Here is a 17,663-nt window from a genome sequence, read left to right on the forward strand (position 1 = left end):
TGTGCCCACCCTCCCTGCCCTGTGCCTGGCTAGCGCCACTCCCTCTGGTGCTCAGAGGCCACTTCCTGGGGAAGGCCAGACCCCATGTGATTTGGTTGGAAGTTCACCTCCTGGAGGCTGTAAATTCTATGATGACAGGGTCCTGTCTGATTTGCTCACCATGGTGATCTCAGCATCCAGCACTGTGCCTGGAATTCAGCACACATGTGGTGGATGAATGAACGAAAAAATGTTTATGATTCCTGAAATTCCACCTAAAGAGATTCAGTCATTGGAACCTTAAAGGCTTTCCATCTCCTGGGTTCCCTCTAGAGCACAAGTACCCGGCGGTTATCAGTTACAGAGGGAACGTGGTCCAGAAGGGCCAGACGTGGCCTCCTGAGTGACCACACGTGGGATGGAGAGAACAGCATCTCCTTCCGTGGGAAGCAGGCCAGGACTTCAAAGGGCATTTTCAAGGACCCTCCCCTCTTACTTTTGCCCCCCTCTTAGGGCCCGCTCATAGAAAGGACCTGGGGGGGCTTCCCTGGTGGTGCAATGGTTGAGAGGCCTGCATACCACAAAAAAAAGGAAAAAAAGGACCTGGGCTTGGGATCATATGTGATCCTACACTATTTTTATTGTACTTAGGAATTAAAAATTAGTCTGGAGAAGAGACTGGTAAACGTGTCCAGAACGGTTCCCCAGTCGGGGGCGGGGGAGGGGTGCGCAGGGGGAGGCGGGGCGCGTGCAGCAGCCTGTGTTTGCAGGAGCGAGTTCCGGGCACTCAGCCCCCTCACAGCCGGTTCCCTCCCAGCGTCCGCCCCCGCCAGCTGCACTTCTTGGCTTCTCGCTCTGTGTTCTGCCACTTCTTCCCTTCCTAGCTAGTTTCTGCTACAATTTCTCCAGATTTCTGTAGCTGTGATTGGAGTAGTTACACATTTGTTAGACGGCTCTTCAAGATGCTTCACGTCTCTGCACTTTTTTTTTTTTTTTTTTGCGGTACGCGGGCCTCTCACTGTTGTGGCCTCTCCCGTTGCAGAGCACAGGCTCCGGATGCGCAGGCTCAGCGCACATGGCTCACGGGCCCAGCCGCTCCGCGGCACGTGGGATCTTCCCGGACCGGGACACGAACCCGTGTCCCCTGCATCGGCAGGCGGACTCTCAACCACTGCGCCACCAGGGAAGCCCACATCTCTGCACTTTTAGTTGTGTGTAGAATAGGTGGAAGTGAACTTGCCCTTTTTTAAAAAAAATAAATTTATTTATTTTTGGCTGCATTGGGTCTTCATTGCTGCGCGCGGGCTTTCTCTAGTTGCGGCAAGCGGGGCTGCTCTTCGTTGCGGTGCGCGGGCTTCTCATTGCGGTGGCTTGTCTTGTTGCGGAGCACGGGCTCTAGGCGTGCGGGCTCGGTAGTTGTGGCTCACGGGCTCTAGAACGCAGGCTCAGTAGTTGTGGCGCACAGTCCCTGAACATGCCCCTTGATCTGGGGGAAAGCTTTTTTTTTTAATCTATTTTTCTCTTTCTAAATCGAAGTACAACTTATATTCACCATCGTCATCTTTCCTCCATCATAATTTCACCCTGGAAGAGAAACATTAAAATGCAGACTTAGTCCTTCAGGATAAGCCAAGTCCTGTTTCATGTGAATGTAACTTACTATTATCTATTATCGGCAGTATTGAGAAAAATAATTCCTTGGTGGTCAGCAGCCATTTACAAGAGAAAGTGTCTCTTTATCCATTCTTATTTAGTATTAATTCCTTAAAGTTCCAAAGTCCTCTTCTGAGGAAAACCACGGAATAGAACTGAATTAAAACTAATTACATGGGACTTCCCTGGTGGCGCAGTGGTTAAGAATCCGCCTGCCAATGCAGGGGACACGGGTTCGAGCCCTGTTCTGGGAAGATCCCACATGCCGCGGAGCAACTAAGCCCATGTGCCACAACTAATGAGCCCGGATGCCACAACTACTGAAGCCTACACACCTAGAGCCCGTGCTCTGCAACAAGAGAAGCCACCGCAATGAGAAGCCCGCGCACCACAATGAAGAGTAGCCCCCGCTCGCCTCAACTAGAGAAAGCCTGCACGCAGCAACGAAGACCCAACGCAGCCAAAAATAAATAAATTAATTAATTAATTTAAAAATAAACAAAACTAATTACATGTCAAGAATAATATTTCTTGTTAACAGAAAATATTCAAATGGTTTTGGGGCCACTGACTGAGGAATGGCTTCTAATTTCAGAGAGATTCTATTTCACCTGAGGGAAACGAGGTGCGAAAAGCCCACTTACTGTGGTTATTTTGTTTCTGCCATGTCCATGGGGACGTCCATGTGCTGACTTACTAGGTAGAAACAATTACTGAGTGACTTCTGGGTACTAGGCAAGGGGCTAGAGAGTTTGGCAGCCACTGTACCCACCCAGACCCTGGGCCCTCACCTCAGGGAGCTGGAAGTCTAACAGGAGAACTAGCACGATTCTGGAATAAACACTTCTCAGCAGGTGCCGCTGGGAATTCAAAGGAAAGGAAAGTGGTCCTTTCCAACGGAGACCATCAAGGACCGCTTCTTGGCGATGCTGCAGTAGAACCAGGCCATGACAGAGGGTGTAGCATTGACAGTTTCCTCTTGCTGCCGTAACAATTCCACCAGCGAGGCTGAAGCATCACGAGTTTATTATCTTCCAGTTGCGGAGGCCAGGAGCCCACACGGGCCTCACTGGCTACAACCAAGGCCTTGGCAGGGCGGCCTGCAGCCTGGAGACTCTAGGGAGAGTCTGTTTCCTGTCCATTTGGGTTGTTCTTTGTGGTTGTAGGACCCAGGGCCCTGTTTTCTTGCCGGCTGTAGGTTGAGAGCTTTTCAAAGCTTCCGGAGGCTGCACGTGGCCTCTTCTGACCTACCTTCCCATCGTCAGGGAGTAAGCGTAGGCTTCTTTAAGTCACTACTTCGTGGTAGTTTGTTACAGCAGCGGTAGCAATCTCCCATTAAAAATAAAAATAAGGGGCTTCCCTGGTGGCGCAGTGGTTGAGAGTCCGCCTGCCGATGCAGGGGACACGGGTTCGTGCCCCGGTCCGGGAAGATCCCACATGCCGCGGAGCGGCTGGGCCCGTGAGCCACGGCCGCTGAGCCTGCGCGTCCGGAGCCTGTGCTCCGCAACAGGAGAGGCCACAACAGTGAGAGGCCCATGTATCGAAAAAAAATAAATAAATAAAATTAAAAAAAATAAATCCTCCCTGTGAACCCTCATTCTCCTCCAGCTGCTTCTTGATCACTTTCCTCCCCTTTCCAACCATATGTCTCAGAGTGTTTTGTCTTCTGCTCCTGTGCTCATCACAGTATCTCCCATCTAGCAGCTCCTCTACCAAAAGAGCTCTTTGCTGAGATTCCAGTGGCTGCCACGTCTTTAAATCCAGGGGGCACTTTCCAGCTACCATTTTACTTGCTTCTTAGTAGCCTGTATCTTGGTTGACCCCTCTCTCCTTGAAACACTCTTCCTTTTGTTTCTGAGAAGCCCTGTTTTCCTCCAGCCCCCGGCAGCTGATCTGTTTCCTGTGCGGACTCCCCCTCCGCTTCACTATGAATGTTGCATTTCCTCAGCGTCAGGGCCCCTCCCATTCCATCTACACTGTCTGTGAGGCTCTTCCTCCACACCTTATCCACAGTACCTGTAGGGCAACTCACATGTTCGCATCTCCCCTGCTACAAACCTGTTGTCCACGACGCCCTTCGTAACATCTCCATCCACTCCACAGAGCTCAGAAGATACCTCCAAACACAAATTTAAGGTGTTGGTCCACAGGACGGCACCAGCACCCCCGTTACATAAGTGAGAACCCAGGAGCCACGCCCTTCTCGCGTGGTCCAGACGGTCAACCCATCACTGGGGTCTCAAAGTTTGACCACTGTTATTTCTCCATTTCAGCTACTTTTTCCCTCGTCCATTGTTACCATCCTGGCTCAAGCTGCAGCACCTCCCTCTGCAACTAGTAACACTCTGGCCCCCTGTCTCCACCCCCCCCCCACTCATTCCCACACAGCTGATCCTGTCATTCCTCTACTTGGGACCCTTTCATGACTCCCACTGTTCTGAGTATTAAGACTGAAATCCTTAAAGTGACCTTAAAGGCCCTGGGTGCCTACCTCTCCTTCCTCACCTCCAATCTCTCCCTGCATCTCTGCACTCCAATCACAAGGGTCTTTTTCAGTGTTTGAGACGCTGGGTCTTGGTTCCTTCCACCACAGGGCCTTTGCACATGCAGTGCTTCCCCCCACCCCACCCCCTCTCAGAATGCTTTCCCTGTTCGTCTTGTTAATGTCTTCTCTGATTTTGCATCTCAGCTAAAGTGCTTCCTCATTTCCTAGACCAAGCAGGTCACATCCCCTCTATGATAAGAGCTCAAGGAGCTGTGTGTCTTTCCTTTATAGTATTAATCACAATCCAAAATTTCCGTGAGTCTGTAGTGTTACCTGGTGATTATTTGCCTCTCCGCTAGACTCGGAAGCTCCACGATAATGTCTGTTGTCACTGTTTTGTCCCCAGGGCCTAGCACATCTGGGTGCCCAATAATGTTGAACAAATTAGATGCTGCTGGAGAGGGTGACAAGCCCGGCATATCGTAAGTTCTCAATAAATATTTGTCCTTTTGACTTTCAAAGGTTGTCGAGACACAAACGGGAAAATGTCTAGCAAGCAGCTGGAAGTGGGAAAATGAAAACATTGGATTTTTGTGATGCAGATCATCACTTTCGTGACCCATGAACACACCAAAAATTCCCATTTATGCAAAATACCAGAGAGAAAGGGTAGGCAAACTCAAGACCTTGCTTTTCCTTGAGGTCGTCTTTCAGTGTAGACATAAACCATGCTCCACCCTTTTGCCCTATGAACCCTGGGCACTGTGCTGCCTTCCACCAGAGTGTAGTCCTTTCACCTCCAACCTCTACTTGAGCTCAGTTAAATTTTCTCTCACCTCCTGTGATAGCTCCCAAATATTTTTTCAGCTCCTCTTTTCCCCAAGGATTGACTCGACAGCACATGGTCACGGAGCTGCCATCCACCTTCCCTCTGCTCTCTCTGAAGCCCACTCTCTGCATGTCTTAAATGCCTGCCTTCCTGTGACTTGCTTCTGCCCTGTCCCCCTTCCCAGATCTCTGCCTTGAACTCTAGTTCCTCCTCTCACCTCTGACTTTCTGAAGGGTATTAGCTCTGGGACATTTTTTGAGTTCCAACCCCCAAGCCCAGAAACTCTTCTTCTCCTGGGGTTACAAGCAACCAGATGCAATCTGCATGCCTGCTTCCCAACGTTTGTAGGTTTCCCTTTGCTCTTTCAAGTTGGGCAGCCTGTCTGTCGTGGGCCTCCTTCCACTTCTGCACATGAAATCACCTTATGATAATCTCATCATGGGTTTCATGATCAAAACCCATTTATCCAGCATCTAAAGAAAACACACTCAGTTTTTCTTTTCAGGTTTGGTTGATAAAGCAAGATACATGGTCTTAAAAGCAACTGTTCAATGACAACCATAACGACAGTTAGTAGTTAATTATAAATTAAAAGTTAAAAATAGACCATGAAAATGTTCTTTTTACAATTACACAATTAAATATTTCCTGTCAATTTAGATTGGCTCAGATGTTTCCCTTCGAAAATGTTAATTTTGTTACAGAGATTGATTTTGTTGAGACAAGAGTTGGAGGCTTACACTTTTTGTTCTTCCTAGAGCAAGTTTTACCAATGTTCACTGCAAAAGATTAGATTAAAAATCTGAATGGAAAGTTTTAGAACATCTAGGAGCATACAGACCTTCACAGTAGGATTTTTCTTTCAATTACAGACACAAGAACATTCTGCTCATGTCTGCAAAGGAAACAGAAGTTGCAGCCAACTATAAATGTAATGAGAAGTAAGTAAATAGCTGGTGTCGCTGTCACAGCTCACTCAGCATAAAAAGTAAAGTAACGGAGGATGTGGTAAGAAAAGAAAATGCGTTTTAGCAATTGTCTCTCAATAATGTAAAGTGTCAACATAAGAATTCTTTAAATGCAGAATGTGATTTTTATCTTGACAGTGTTTCTTTGAAGTCTTCTGGGAACATGTCTTAACTTATTGAGCAATTCTGACTTATGCAATCACATACTTCATTATTCATCTGAGAAGCAGAGTGGCTATTCGGAGAATGAAGTTGGGTTCTGTGTTGGAAAGGGCTGGAAAAGTAGGTCTGCAGAGACTGGCAAGGTGGCCACCCTGTAGGGCCTGCTGTGACCCTGGGCCTTTCCCTAAATATGCCCTAGAGGTTTTTACCAAATTTTCCAGGAAGCTCTGTTTTCCAAAATGGCTCAAAGCAATTAGAAATAAATTAAAATCAGAGAAGGTTTACTCTCTCATGATTTTAAGATTGGAAAACACATGTAAGAATTGAAATTTAGGGAATTCCCTGGCAGTCAAGTGGTTAGGACTCCACAATTCCACTGCAGGGGACATGGGTTCCATCCCTGGCGGGGGAACTAAGATGTTGGAGGCCACGTGGCGTGGCCAAAAAAGAAAAAGAAAAAAAGGAAGAATGGTTAAGATGGTAAATTTTACATCAGTATTGTTTAGCACAATTGAAAAATAAAATAATTTTCAAAAGAAACCTAGTGGTAGAACTATTACGTAAAGGCTTTTGAAAAAAATATAAGGTATGAAATATTTCCGGTTATTCATCTACTATCTATTAATTGACTACTCTCTTAAAAACAATAATAATCCACTTTTCCATAAATGTGACTTCCAGTAATATAAACCCTTTGGGAAATGTCCAGAAACTGAGGACAAGAGATGTTTTAATACTTGAAATAGCGTCACAAGGCCCTAGCTCTCCTCTGCATAGGAAAGGCTTTTAGGAATAAGAGGTTCTGGTAGCTCTTAGTTTACGTACAGTTTTGAGAAGCGAAGTCATCTTTCATAGCCAACAGCAGACTAAAAGCAGAAAATTAGTGGGAATTCCCCGGCAGTCTAGTGGTTAGGACTCCATGCTTACACTACAGGGGGCACAGGTTCCATCCTTGGTTGAAGAACTGAGACCCCGTAAGCTGTGTGGCAGAAAATTACCTAACAGAGGAAAACAACAAAAAATCCCGCAAAAGAACAAACAAGGTGGGGAGGGAAGTAGGGTGTTAGGTGTTTAATGTGGACAGAATGTCAGTTTGGGAAGATGAAAAAGTTTTGGAGATGGACGGTGGTGATGGCCGCACACAATGGGAAGGTACTTAATGCCCCTAAACTGTACAGTTAAAATGTGATAAAATGGGAAATTTTATATTATGTATATTTTATTACAATAAAAAGACAGTAAAAAAAAAAGAAAAAAGAGTTCGTCATCAAAGCATATCCCCCAACTAATAAACTTGGTACTGCCAAGTCTTTCTAGAAGTTCCTACGAGTTTGCAGAACCAAAACCTCCAAAGAACAGTGTACCAGGAGATCTCCCTGGCTGACCCAGAGTGCTTGGTCCTGAGAAAAATGTGATCTTTAAAATTTTGATATTTCAGGGCTTCCCTGGTGGCGCAGTGGTTGGGAGTCCGCCTGCCAATGTACGGGACGCGGGTTCGTGACCCGGTCCGGGAGGATCCCACATGCTGCGGAGCAGCTAGGCCCGTGAGCCATGGCCGCTGAGCCTGCGCGTCCGGAGCCTGTGCTCCACCACGGGAGAGGCCGCAGCAGTGAGAGGCCCGCACCGCATAAAACAAAAAAACAAACAAAAAAATTTTGATATTTCAGACATTAAAACAGCCTTTAAAAGTTCATTCAATACATTCATATCAGCAGTTAAGTTCTCTATATGTAGTTTTGGGGGGAGAAAATGGTCCTTGTTCTTGAGGAATTTATAATCTAATTAAGGAGACAGACCACATGGGTATAAAAAAAAGTTAAATCAGTGTAGCACACCTTCTTTCTAGTTTTCCAGGCCTTTCACAATCTAACCCTACTCTACTCTTTCACTACTCCCCATAGAGAACATTCTTTGTAGTTAGCGGATTTGCTGTGTGTCCTCCACGGATTATTAACAAGGAGGCCTTTTCTTTCCAAAAAGACAAAAATTGTGTCTAGAGACCAGAGCCTGCTTTCCAGGCACTACGGTATAAAGAGTCTGAGTCATAATCAGGTTTCTTGCATTCACAGGTGGGGGAGGGGTGGGGGAGGGGTGGGGGAGGGGAAGCAGGTAGGTAGTCTCAGGGCGCATTGCACAGCAGCCTCAGGGAGAACCCATAAAACGTCCTGGCCCTGCATCTGCAGGTGAGGTGATGCTGGTTCCTGCCAGCCCTCAGCCTCTGCCCTGTCTGCTGCGGGAGGCCCTGGGCCCCCCTTCCTCACTCCACAAAGACCATTCCTCTCCCCTCAAAGTAAAAGGGAGCTGATTTGGTTTCAGTTTCCTTATTATTAAGTACATTGTGATCATGACTGTTTGAGATTACCTGAAGACAGCCTTAAAATTCAGTGCTTCCAAGCTCTGGCGTCAGATCTACCAAGGTTGGAATCCCAGCTCTTCGGTCTCTGGCAAGTTAGTTGGGCTCAGTGTATTTTACGGTCTTCTTCTATAAAATGGGGTTAATAACATGGTTGACTAGAGGATTAAATGAGATAATACACAAGTTTAGGGCAACACCTGGTATACACACATAGTATACGTATGTTAATCAATTAATTTATACAGGGAGAGGTTGCCACTGCCACAGGCGTTGTGCTCAGTGGGACTTGTGCTGTCTCTCTTTTCTCCTCTTGGCAGCTGGATGCATTATGTGGATGAACTTATGTAGCTGATTATTTAAACAGTTTTTAACTATCCTCTTTAGAAGTATCAGGAATTATAAGACAGAAATCACCCAGAATCACTATATCCAGAGAATAACACTTTTAATATTTGGCTGCATACTTTACTGGACATATATACATATTTTTGTTTGTTTAATATACGTTATATTTTATATAATATATATCATTTATATTTTATGTGTATAGCTTAAATATAAATACATGTACTTATATTGTTTCACCAAGTTAGATCCTGTACCCTATTTTGTCACTATATTTCTTTTTTTTTTTAATTTTATTTATTTATTTAAGTTTTGGCTGCATTGAGTCTTCGTTGCGGTGCGCGGGCTTATTGCGGTGGCTTCTCGTTGAGGAGCATGGGCTCTAGGCGCACAGGCTTCAGTAGTTGTGGCTCGTGGGCTCAGTAGTTGTGGCTCACGGGCTCTAGAGTGCAGGCTCAGTAGTTGTGGCGCACGGGGCTTAGTTGCTCCACAGCACGTGGGATCTTCCCGGACCAGGGCTTGAACCCATGTCCCCTGCACTGGCAGGCAGATGCTTAACCACTGTGCCACCGGGGAAGTCCTATCGCTGTGTTTCTTGAACGCATCAACAAGAGTGTAAGCTCCACCAATGGGTAAATCGTGTAGTTTTGCTCACTGTAGTACCAATGGTGTTTGGTTTAATCCATGGTTCATGGTAGGTCCTCAAAAAAATTTAAAAAACAAAAAACCCAAAGGAATAATTGACTGCATGTCAATAAACACAATGTTCTCCTATATGGTGTATCAGTTTCCTCAAGTAAGCCTCTATTTGGAAAATTACCCGTTTCCAATTTGTTTCATATATATATATATATATATATGTAAAAATGTTTAAGATATTTTTTAAAAAGGCACAAAGAATAACACACTACACATTATTGGATCTAATCACTCAGAATCAACAAATTTTAAGATTTGGACAATTTGTTTCAAATAAAGAAAGCAAGCACTGGAGAGAAAGTCGTTGTCCTTACTTTTCTCTCGAGTCTAATTTCTGCACTCCTTTCTACACCGGCCACAGCTGTAATGAGTCTGGTGTGTACATTTTCAGTCCGTGACTCTACTTGTATAAAGAACGTGATTAGCATAGGTTCTGTGGGATTTTATTTCTCAACATGGTATCATAGTGTAAATATAATTTTGCCACTCCCTTTTCTCCACTCTACAATGATTTTTGAAGTCTATCTACATATCCTTTGAAAAGTACAGCTAGTTCATTCACTTAGCTATTTTACATATTTTATTTTCCCACAGTTCCCTACTGCTGGACTTTTAGGTTCTTCCTGATTTTTCACGATTGCAAACAATTCTATAATGGTCATTGTAATCCCAAAATTTGCTTAGGTGTCTCGCACATAAATTGTAAAGTCCATTAAATTCCTTTTATTTACGATATATTTCTTTCAGTTAACTATGTTTCTGTCGTTGAAGACACAGCAAGGGCAGGACCTTTACCTGCATACAAAGGGAGGAGGAGGGGGCCAGCCCCGGGGTGGGGGCGGGGGGAGGGAGGCCTGTCCGGGTGCGAGCGCCCGGGGCGCACGTGAGGGCGGAGGCGGCGCCGCGCCGGGCCGCGCGTCCAGGTGAGCCTCGCGGGGGGCGGGGCGCAGGTGAGCCGGATCCCGGCGCTCAGCGGTGGCCGGGCCATCGGCGCGCGGGGACCCCGGGCTGTCCCCTGGCAGACAGTCCGGAGCCCGTCCGCGCGGGAGGACGCGGGACGGCAGCGCCGCGGGGGTGGGGGACGGCGGCTGAGGCCGCGGACCCCGCACGGACGGGCGGACGGACGACCGCCGGGCCCCGCGCCCCCTGGGCGGCCGGCGGGCGCGGGCGGGGGCGGCGCTGACGCGGCGGTCACGTGACGCCCCAGGAATGCCAACAATGTAGCGAATGTCCCGCTCGGGCTGCGCGCTGGGCCGCGGCGCGAGCGCCGGAAGATGGGGCCGCCCGCCCGCCCGTCCGCCCGGCGCCCCGCGTCCCCGCCCGCCGGCCGCCCCCGGGCTCGGCGTCCCCCGCGAGGCCCCGGAGCCGCGGGCCAGGCGGCCGCGGACGGCGTAGACGGCGCGAGGTGAGCGGGGCGGCGGGGTGCGGATCGGGACTCGGGACTCAGCGGCGGGCGGGGCCGCGCGCTCGGGCGGAGGGGGGTCCGCGCCGTCGGGCCACCTCGGCCCTAGGCGCCTCGCGGGCAGGTCTTCCCCGGACGGAGGCCGCGCCGCCCCTCCCCCTCGCGGGCCGCCCCTCCCCCCGGGCCGCGCCCCCGGGTCTTCCCCTCCCCCACCTTCCCCCACCCCCACCCCGACCCCCGTCTGGAGTCCGGCCTCCCGCGGCGCTCCCCTGAGCTCGGCGCCCGCCGGGCTCCGGACGCGGGTTCCGACCCGGTTCGCGGCGCCTGGCGACCCGGCGGAGGCAGGTGGGGCCGGGGAGACACACGTGCCCCGCCCGCAGGCCTCGGTGGGACCCGGACCGTGCGCGCTGTGTGCGGGGTTCGTCGTGTGGACCGATTACACGTACGTGGGGGGCAGGGGAGGGGGTCTCCCTGGACAGGAGTCCAGACTTCAGAACTCACTAGCCCGGGACTGTGTGAGACCCAGCGCTTGGCAGGTAGAAATGCAGTGGCCAAACAGCTCTCTTCCCAAAGTGTTCAGCAAATACGTGCAATTGTAGAGGAAGGTTTGCCCCCATTTTACTAAGAAACATGAATGGAAAGTCACAAAATGTGTGATGTTCGCACAGGTGTTCAGTTTGAATTTTAACCTAGGGGTTGACAGGCCTTCCCTTGGTAATGGAGAAGGTAACTCCTGGCCCATTATTGGGGAAATTGTGCTCAGGAGCGCTTGATTCATAGTTTTAGTTGAATCTCACCTCAAATCCCTGCTTGATGGATCGTCATTTCTGAGCGCTCAATCAAGAGACTAAGCTACTTTGTATCCTTTAAAAGTTTTTTCTGTAGCAAATGTATTAATAAGAGAGTAACAGAAAAATCTTCAAAATAAGAATGCATAGACTGTTTAAGAAAGTTTGTTTTAAATTATAATTAACAAGACGCTGTGTTATTCAGCCTGTCATAAAATTTGGTCTCATTATCCAGGTATATAGAGCGCTGTTTAAAGAATATGCCAGCATTCCTTTGAAATTAAAATTGCTGAACATTTAATGAATCTCAAAATGTCAAGCAATTTAAAATGATATCTGGGCAGAAGCTGTCATGAAACATTATTAAGGTGAATTATGAGAACCTCGGAATTTTTGAACCGGAAAAGATTCTTCTAGCTTCTTCATCTAATTTGAACTCGTTTTGACTTAGGTGTAAATGGGAGCTGTACAGATTTCTTTCTTTCTTTAGCAAATCGCAGGGTTGGGGGAGGGACTTTCCTTTGGTGGGAGGGGAATGTTTTTACAATAAGATGCCTTGTTATTTTAAATGATGTTTTGTAAGTAGCCAGCCCCGGGCTCCTAAATCCCACTGCTTGTGTGGGTTGGGCGTGAGGAGGGGTGTTGAAGCTGATAGATTCTCCATAAACACCCAGGAAACATTTGGGGGAACTTTGCGGGGGTGTTCTGATTTGTATTGGAAAAACCAGACTAACACAGGTTTCGAAAAGCTGCTTTTATGTTTTATTTCATGGTTATAATAATGTGAAACTTCTAAATAATGTTCCTTACTGACTTTTAAAAAATAAAAGGTTTGAAGAAGTACAGAGGATAAATTCACTGCATTTACTTTGTTTTGACTGTAAATCTGCTCTAAAAAGGAGCAAAATATTCTGATCAACAGAACGAAGAGCTTGGGCTTGAACATTTCTAGAACATTTCCGACTTCCAGCATGAAAAATTCCCTGAATCTCCTTCCTTTTTTTAAAAAAAAAACCTATTGCTCAGTAATTCCTATGGACAGAACTGGGCGTCCCGAGTCCAGGGGTCACCATCCCCATTGTGTGCTGGTGGCTGACGCTCTGTGTGGGGCGGGGAGTGGGCTTTATTTCAGAGAGCACCTGTGACAGCTCCCAGAGCCTGGAGGTAGCCCTGTTTGGCCACTCAGGTCACTAAGTGTTAGATAGTACTTTTGAGTCTAATGCTGTTTGATTTACAGTTTCATTTTAAAAGTATGATTAGAACAAGGTAATGCTGGAAATAAGGATAATAGTTACGGTGCTAAAATTAGGGTGGAAACTGGACGTTGTTTAATGTTTGCCGTTCACTCTACGAAAGCTTTATTTCGCTTGCCACTCGACCACGTCAACCTAATAGTGACAAGTGGTTGTTTAAGTTAATTAAATACTTTTTGTTCATATGCCAATATTTGACATTCACAGGAATTTTCTGGAGGACAAGGGAAACTCATATTGTGTCGCAGTGGTTTGTGTTTACCGTTAACTGTTCCGATACTGTGGCGTAGAGCAGAGCCTGTAGTCTCTAGATTCGTTAGCACGGTGAGAATCTTTTCGAGGATGTAAGCTGGCTTTTGAATGGAGTGGGCTTCTCTTTGGAGTACTGACGGCCCTTCTCCAGGCCGTGGTCTTCAGCAGGAGTGCTAGGGACCAGCTCGTTCCTTAGGAATTAATTAACTCCATCCTGTCTCACGAGGGTCACTCCTGTGTTTTCATTAAATGTACCCAGATGCACCTGCCTTGCTCCCCGACGTTATCTGCCTGTTCATCTTTTCTATGTTTGAGCCTTTTCGCAGGAAGTTCCGGACTCCAAGAATAGCTTCACACTTCCTCCATCAAATCATAGCCCTTGCGCCTTTCCAACTTTGGTGAAGTGATCCTTTCTCTGGGAGGTTTTCTCCAAATAGGCCTGTGCACTGGGATTCCTTGGATGGTCATGTATCACCTCTGTCCACAGCAGTGACTCTCCAGTGGCATGGGTGGTCCAATCCCTGGCCGCGGAGTTTCCGAAACTTGAAGGGGAGAGGGTTTCAGAGGAGGTGAGGCTTCTCAAAGAGTGAAAGCCCCTGCCGGGGTGTGGAATGGAATATAAGGAGACCCATCCTGTTGGGTTGCTTGCTGTTATGATTGCTACAGAGAACAGGTGACAGATTTATCTACAGCCTGGTCATTCCACATGGTCATCTTGAGTACAAACTTCTATAGCTCCAGGCTTCCCTGGTGGCGCAGTGGTTGAGAGTCCGCCTGCCCATGCAGGGGACGCGGGTTCGTGCCCCGGTCCGGGAAGATCCCACAGGCCGCGGAGCGGCTGGGCCCGTGAGCCATGGCCGCTGAACCTGCGTGTCCGGAGCCTGTGCTCCGCAACGGGAGAGGCCACAGCAGTGAGAGGCCCGCGTACCGCAAAAAACAAAACCAAAAAAAACCTCTATGGCTCCATTTTCTAATGCTGTTATTCATAATGTGTGTCTCTAAGTGTATGTATGTGTATATCTATATACACACACGCACACACACACACACACACATATATATATATATATGTATCATACAGATATCATGTACAAAGCAAACAGGGCATGTGGTAGTTTGTTTTCCCTGGATCATAAACTTATTTGGGGGTGAGGCCCAGTTCTACCTGAGTGAACCCATATAATGTCCGGTACGGCCTTTGGCCCGAGTGGGAGACCTCCGTACCCGCTGAAGCCTTGTGACTGTGCTCTTGGTTGGAGAGACGTCCTCAGGGGCCCTCCTGGCGCGGGGTATCCCCTGTGAGGGCTTCCTGGCTGGGGCAGCCCAGGGAGGTCCTGCCGCACAGTGGTGCACGGTTCTGACATTTGGCGTCCGGCTGCAGGCCTGGCCCGGCTGCCTGGTTTATCTCAGCTTTGCCAGTTAGTTAGAGTAAGGATATGATTTAAGTAATAACTGGAATTTTAGGTCCGAGAAATACTGTTTTAAAAGTGCCAGCATGTGTCCGTAGTGCGGGCCCTGCGGCCCGTGGGTTTGGTCGGTTCCTCCGTCGGTCGGGGCTGCATGTCTGTTTGGCAGCCAGTGTGGGTTGTGAAGTACTGGGAGAAATTAGAATAAAAAGTCTTGAACATTTGATAGCGTTTTCCAGGATTGGTTTAAGAACTAGAACTGGGTTTGGTAGGGCCAAATTAAGGGATGATTAAAATATTGCTCTCATATTAAGTTTTTACAGGAGCCACCTATACTAGGAATAGGATTTAGTAGTTGTCACAGCTCCAGATTTGAAAATGACTTGTTTTTGTCTTGTGAGCTGTATTGCAGTTTTTTGTTTTTTTTTTGTTTTTTTAAGAAGCATGAGAGAATAACACTTCATTGTTAGGAGATAATACAGGGGCTTTCTTTGCACATCGAGAGTCTTGCAGTTTTAAAATTCCAGTGTCTTGTAGTTTCTTTTACTATTTTATTTATTTATTTATTGGCTGCGTTGGGTCTTGGTTGCTGTGTGCGGGCTTCCTCTAGTTGCGGCGAGCGGGGGCTACTCTTCGTTGTGGTGCGCGGGCTTTTCACTGCGGTGGCTTCTCTTGTTGCAGAGCACGGGCTCTAGGCGTGCGGGCTTCAGTAATTGTGGCTCGTGGGCTCTAGAGCGCAGGCTCAGTAGTTGTGGCGCACGGGCTTAGTTGCTCCGCGGCATGTGGTATCTTCCTGGACCGGGGCTCGAACCCGTGTCCCCTGCATTGGCAAGTGGATTCTTAACCACTGCGCCACCAGGGAAGCCCTGTAGTTTCTTTTAAAGTATATTTAAATCAGTTGATGTTACCTAAGAAATTTCTAAAATTAGATTACTTTGCTTGCTACCCCCGTTTGTTTTCTTTTTTCTTTTTTTTTTTGGCTGCACTGTGGCCTATAGGATCTTAGTTCCCCAACCAGGGATCGAACCCGAGCCCCAGTAGTGAAAGCACAGAGTTCTAACCACTGGAGCACCAGGGAATTCCACTACCCCGATTTTCTAAAGACCCATCCATGAGGCTTTAGGGTCGTATTTGTAAATTCTTGATGAGAGAGCTTAGTAAAATGATACAGTAGTGTGTCAGAGTAGCTCATTTCCAGCTGCAGTCTTAATTTGACTGATGAGTATTCTCGTGAAAAATGCTTTCAGAAGTTCATAATTTCACCATGAAATCAACTGTCGTCAAACTAAAGTCTAAAATACAAGGTCTCAAGCTGAGGAAATACTTTCATTCTTTGTGTAACTGAAGGAAAGTTTCATCCTTACCGAATTATTCAGGCAGGACCAGTTTGCCTGTAGGTGTCCTACATGCTCACCTAGGAAGCCAGGTATGCCCAGGAGACCGTGGTGGGAAGGCGATGAGAAGGGGGGGGGTGTCTTCCCCCCCCCCGCCCCCGCATGACGGAGCTTTCCCAGGCACGGCTTTAGGAGGTATCACTGAATAACTCTTCCAGCTTTCCTGTATGTTTGAAACTTTTCACAATGAAATGTTGAGGGAAAAGGAACCAGGACGTCTGATCCGGATTCTGTTTGTGGGCACCTCTACCTGGTATTTCTTAGCTCGGGTAGAAATACAGATGTCGACATAGAAATGTCTGGTCTCTCCCGTGCTGCTTGGCTTTGGAATTGGAATGTTTGTGGGACACACGGGCACTTAAACCCCCAGTATTTGCAGGCGCATGGCTCTGGGAAGCCCCTCCCCGTTGTGTGTTTCAGTGTCCTGGTGGAGTGCGGAGGGGCAGGAGGTTCAGACCTCCTGCGAGGAGAGTTTGTCCACTGCCAGCACCCAGTCCTGAGGTCCGGCCTTTCCTTGTGGAGCTGTGTTTAGTGAGGGAACACGACCAAGCACTAGCTAGCTGGATGTGAACAGTTAGATGACTTTGCATAATGCTCGTCATTGTAACCATTCCTAAGTGTACAGTTCAGTAGCATAGAATACATGAACATTGTCACTGCAGTCAGCACCACAGTCTGTATTACAGACTTCTTCATCGTCCCGGACAGAAACTCTGTACCCATTAAACAGTAACTCCCCCTCCCCGAGCCCCCGTGACTCCAGTCTTCGTGTCTCTCTGGATCTGCCCCATAGGAGCGGATCCCACGCTGTTCGTCCTTCGCTGTCTGTCTCATGTCGCGCAGCGTAGCGTCCTCAGGGTTCATCCACGCTGTAGCAGGTGGCAGAGCTTCGTTCCTTTTCTGGCTGAGTAACATACCGTAGTCGTGCAGCCTTTTATAGGAGTTTTGTGTAAATGGCAGGAACACTGTGTCTGAAACCTCAGAGAAAGGGCACTGTGTTTTCCGAGGGCCGTCCGCGTCCACAGCCCGTGCTGCGTGTTCTCCCGAGGGCGCCGTGGGGCAGGTTTTACCCGCAGTCCGGGATCGCGGGGACGGACTCAGACGCTTCCGGGCAGCGGGCAGGGGAGCCCCTGCCCTCGTGGCGCTTACAGTTCAGGTGATTGAGGAGGAAAGTGGGCACACTTGACAGTGCTCTGCGGGGCTGTGGGTGGCCTGCAGGGTCTCCGGGGCTGGGTGGGTGGGAGACCCTCTGCCGTGGGTCACAGCTTTCAGTGCTTCTCCCTTTTAGAGTAACTCCCAGGGAATTTACTCAGAACCCTCCTGGCGGCCCCACACCCTTCTCTGCTGCCGTGGCCAGGCAGGGAGGCCGGCCCTGCGTCCTGGCTTTGACCTTCTTACAGCCCTTTTTCCTTCTCCATGGACCATCTCCAGGGGCCGAGTGGAGAGCAGCTTTCCCTATCCTGCCTGTGTCGCCTGGCAGCGGCCTGAGGCCCATCACAGCCTGCTGCCGCTCTGAGGACTGCCGCTCACCCGCCTAACTGTCCCTGTCCCCCAGGGGTGTCGCTGCTTCTCATCTAGGCCCCTGTCGTCCACCTGGAGTGTCCCAGCTTTGTCCCTCCCAGCCCTCTGTCCAGTTGGCTTCCTGACTCAACCCTCTAAAGGGCGCTTGGCTGTGTCACTTCTTAGCTCGGC

At 48.5% G+C, this 17,663-nt stretch overlaps 1 protein-coding gene across 6 annotated transcripts in view; it reads left to right on the top strand.

The window, feature by feature from the left end:
• Window positions 1–17,663, top strand: part of LATS2 (large tumor suppressor kinase 2) — an 81,058-nt gene that overhangs the window by 28,359 nt on the left and 35,036 nt on the right. For 2 of the 6 annotated variants that reach the window (XM_033409413.2, XM_049701305.1), the window contains exons 3-4: window positions 4,524–4,599; window positions 5,819–5,887. The gene's annotated coding sequence lies outside the window, so the exon portion shown is untranslated. Of the gene's footprint in view, window positions 1–4,523; window positions 4,600–5,818; window positions 5,888–10,404; window positions 10,882–11,104; window positions 11,321–11,390; window positions 11,415–17,663 lie in introns of those variants that run through there. The other 4 variants (XM_033409414.2, XM_012537418.3, XM_033409415.2 and 1 more) reach the window with 4 other exon arrangements.

The sequence above is a fragment of the Orcinus orca genome, chromosome 18, assembly GCF_937001465.1.
Source record: "Orcinus orca chromosome 18, mOrcOrc1.1, whole genome shotgun sequence".
Taxonomy (NCBI): domain Eukaryota; kingdom Metazoa; phylum Chordata; class Mammalia; order Artiodactyla; family Delphinidae; genus Orcinus; species Orcinus orca.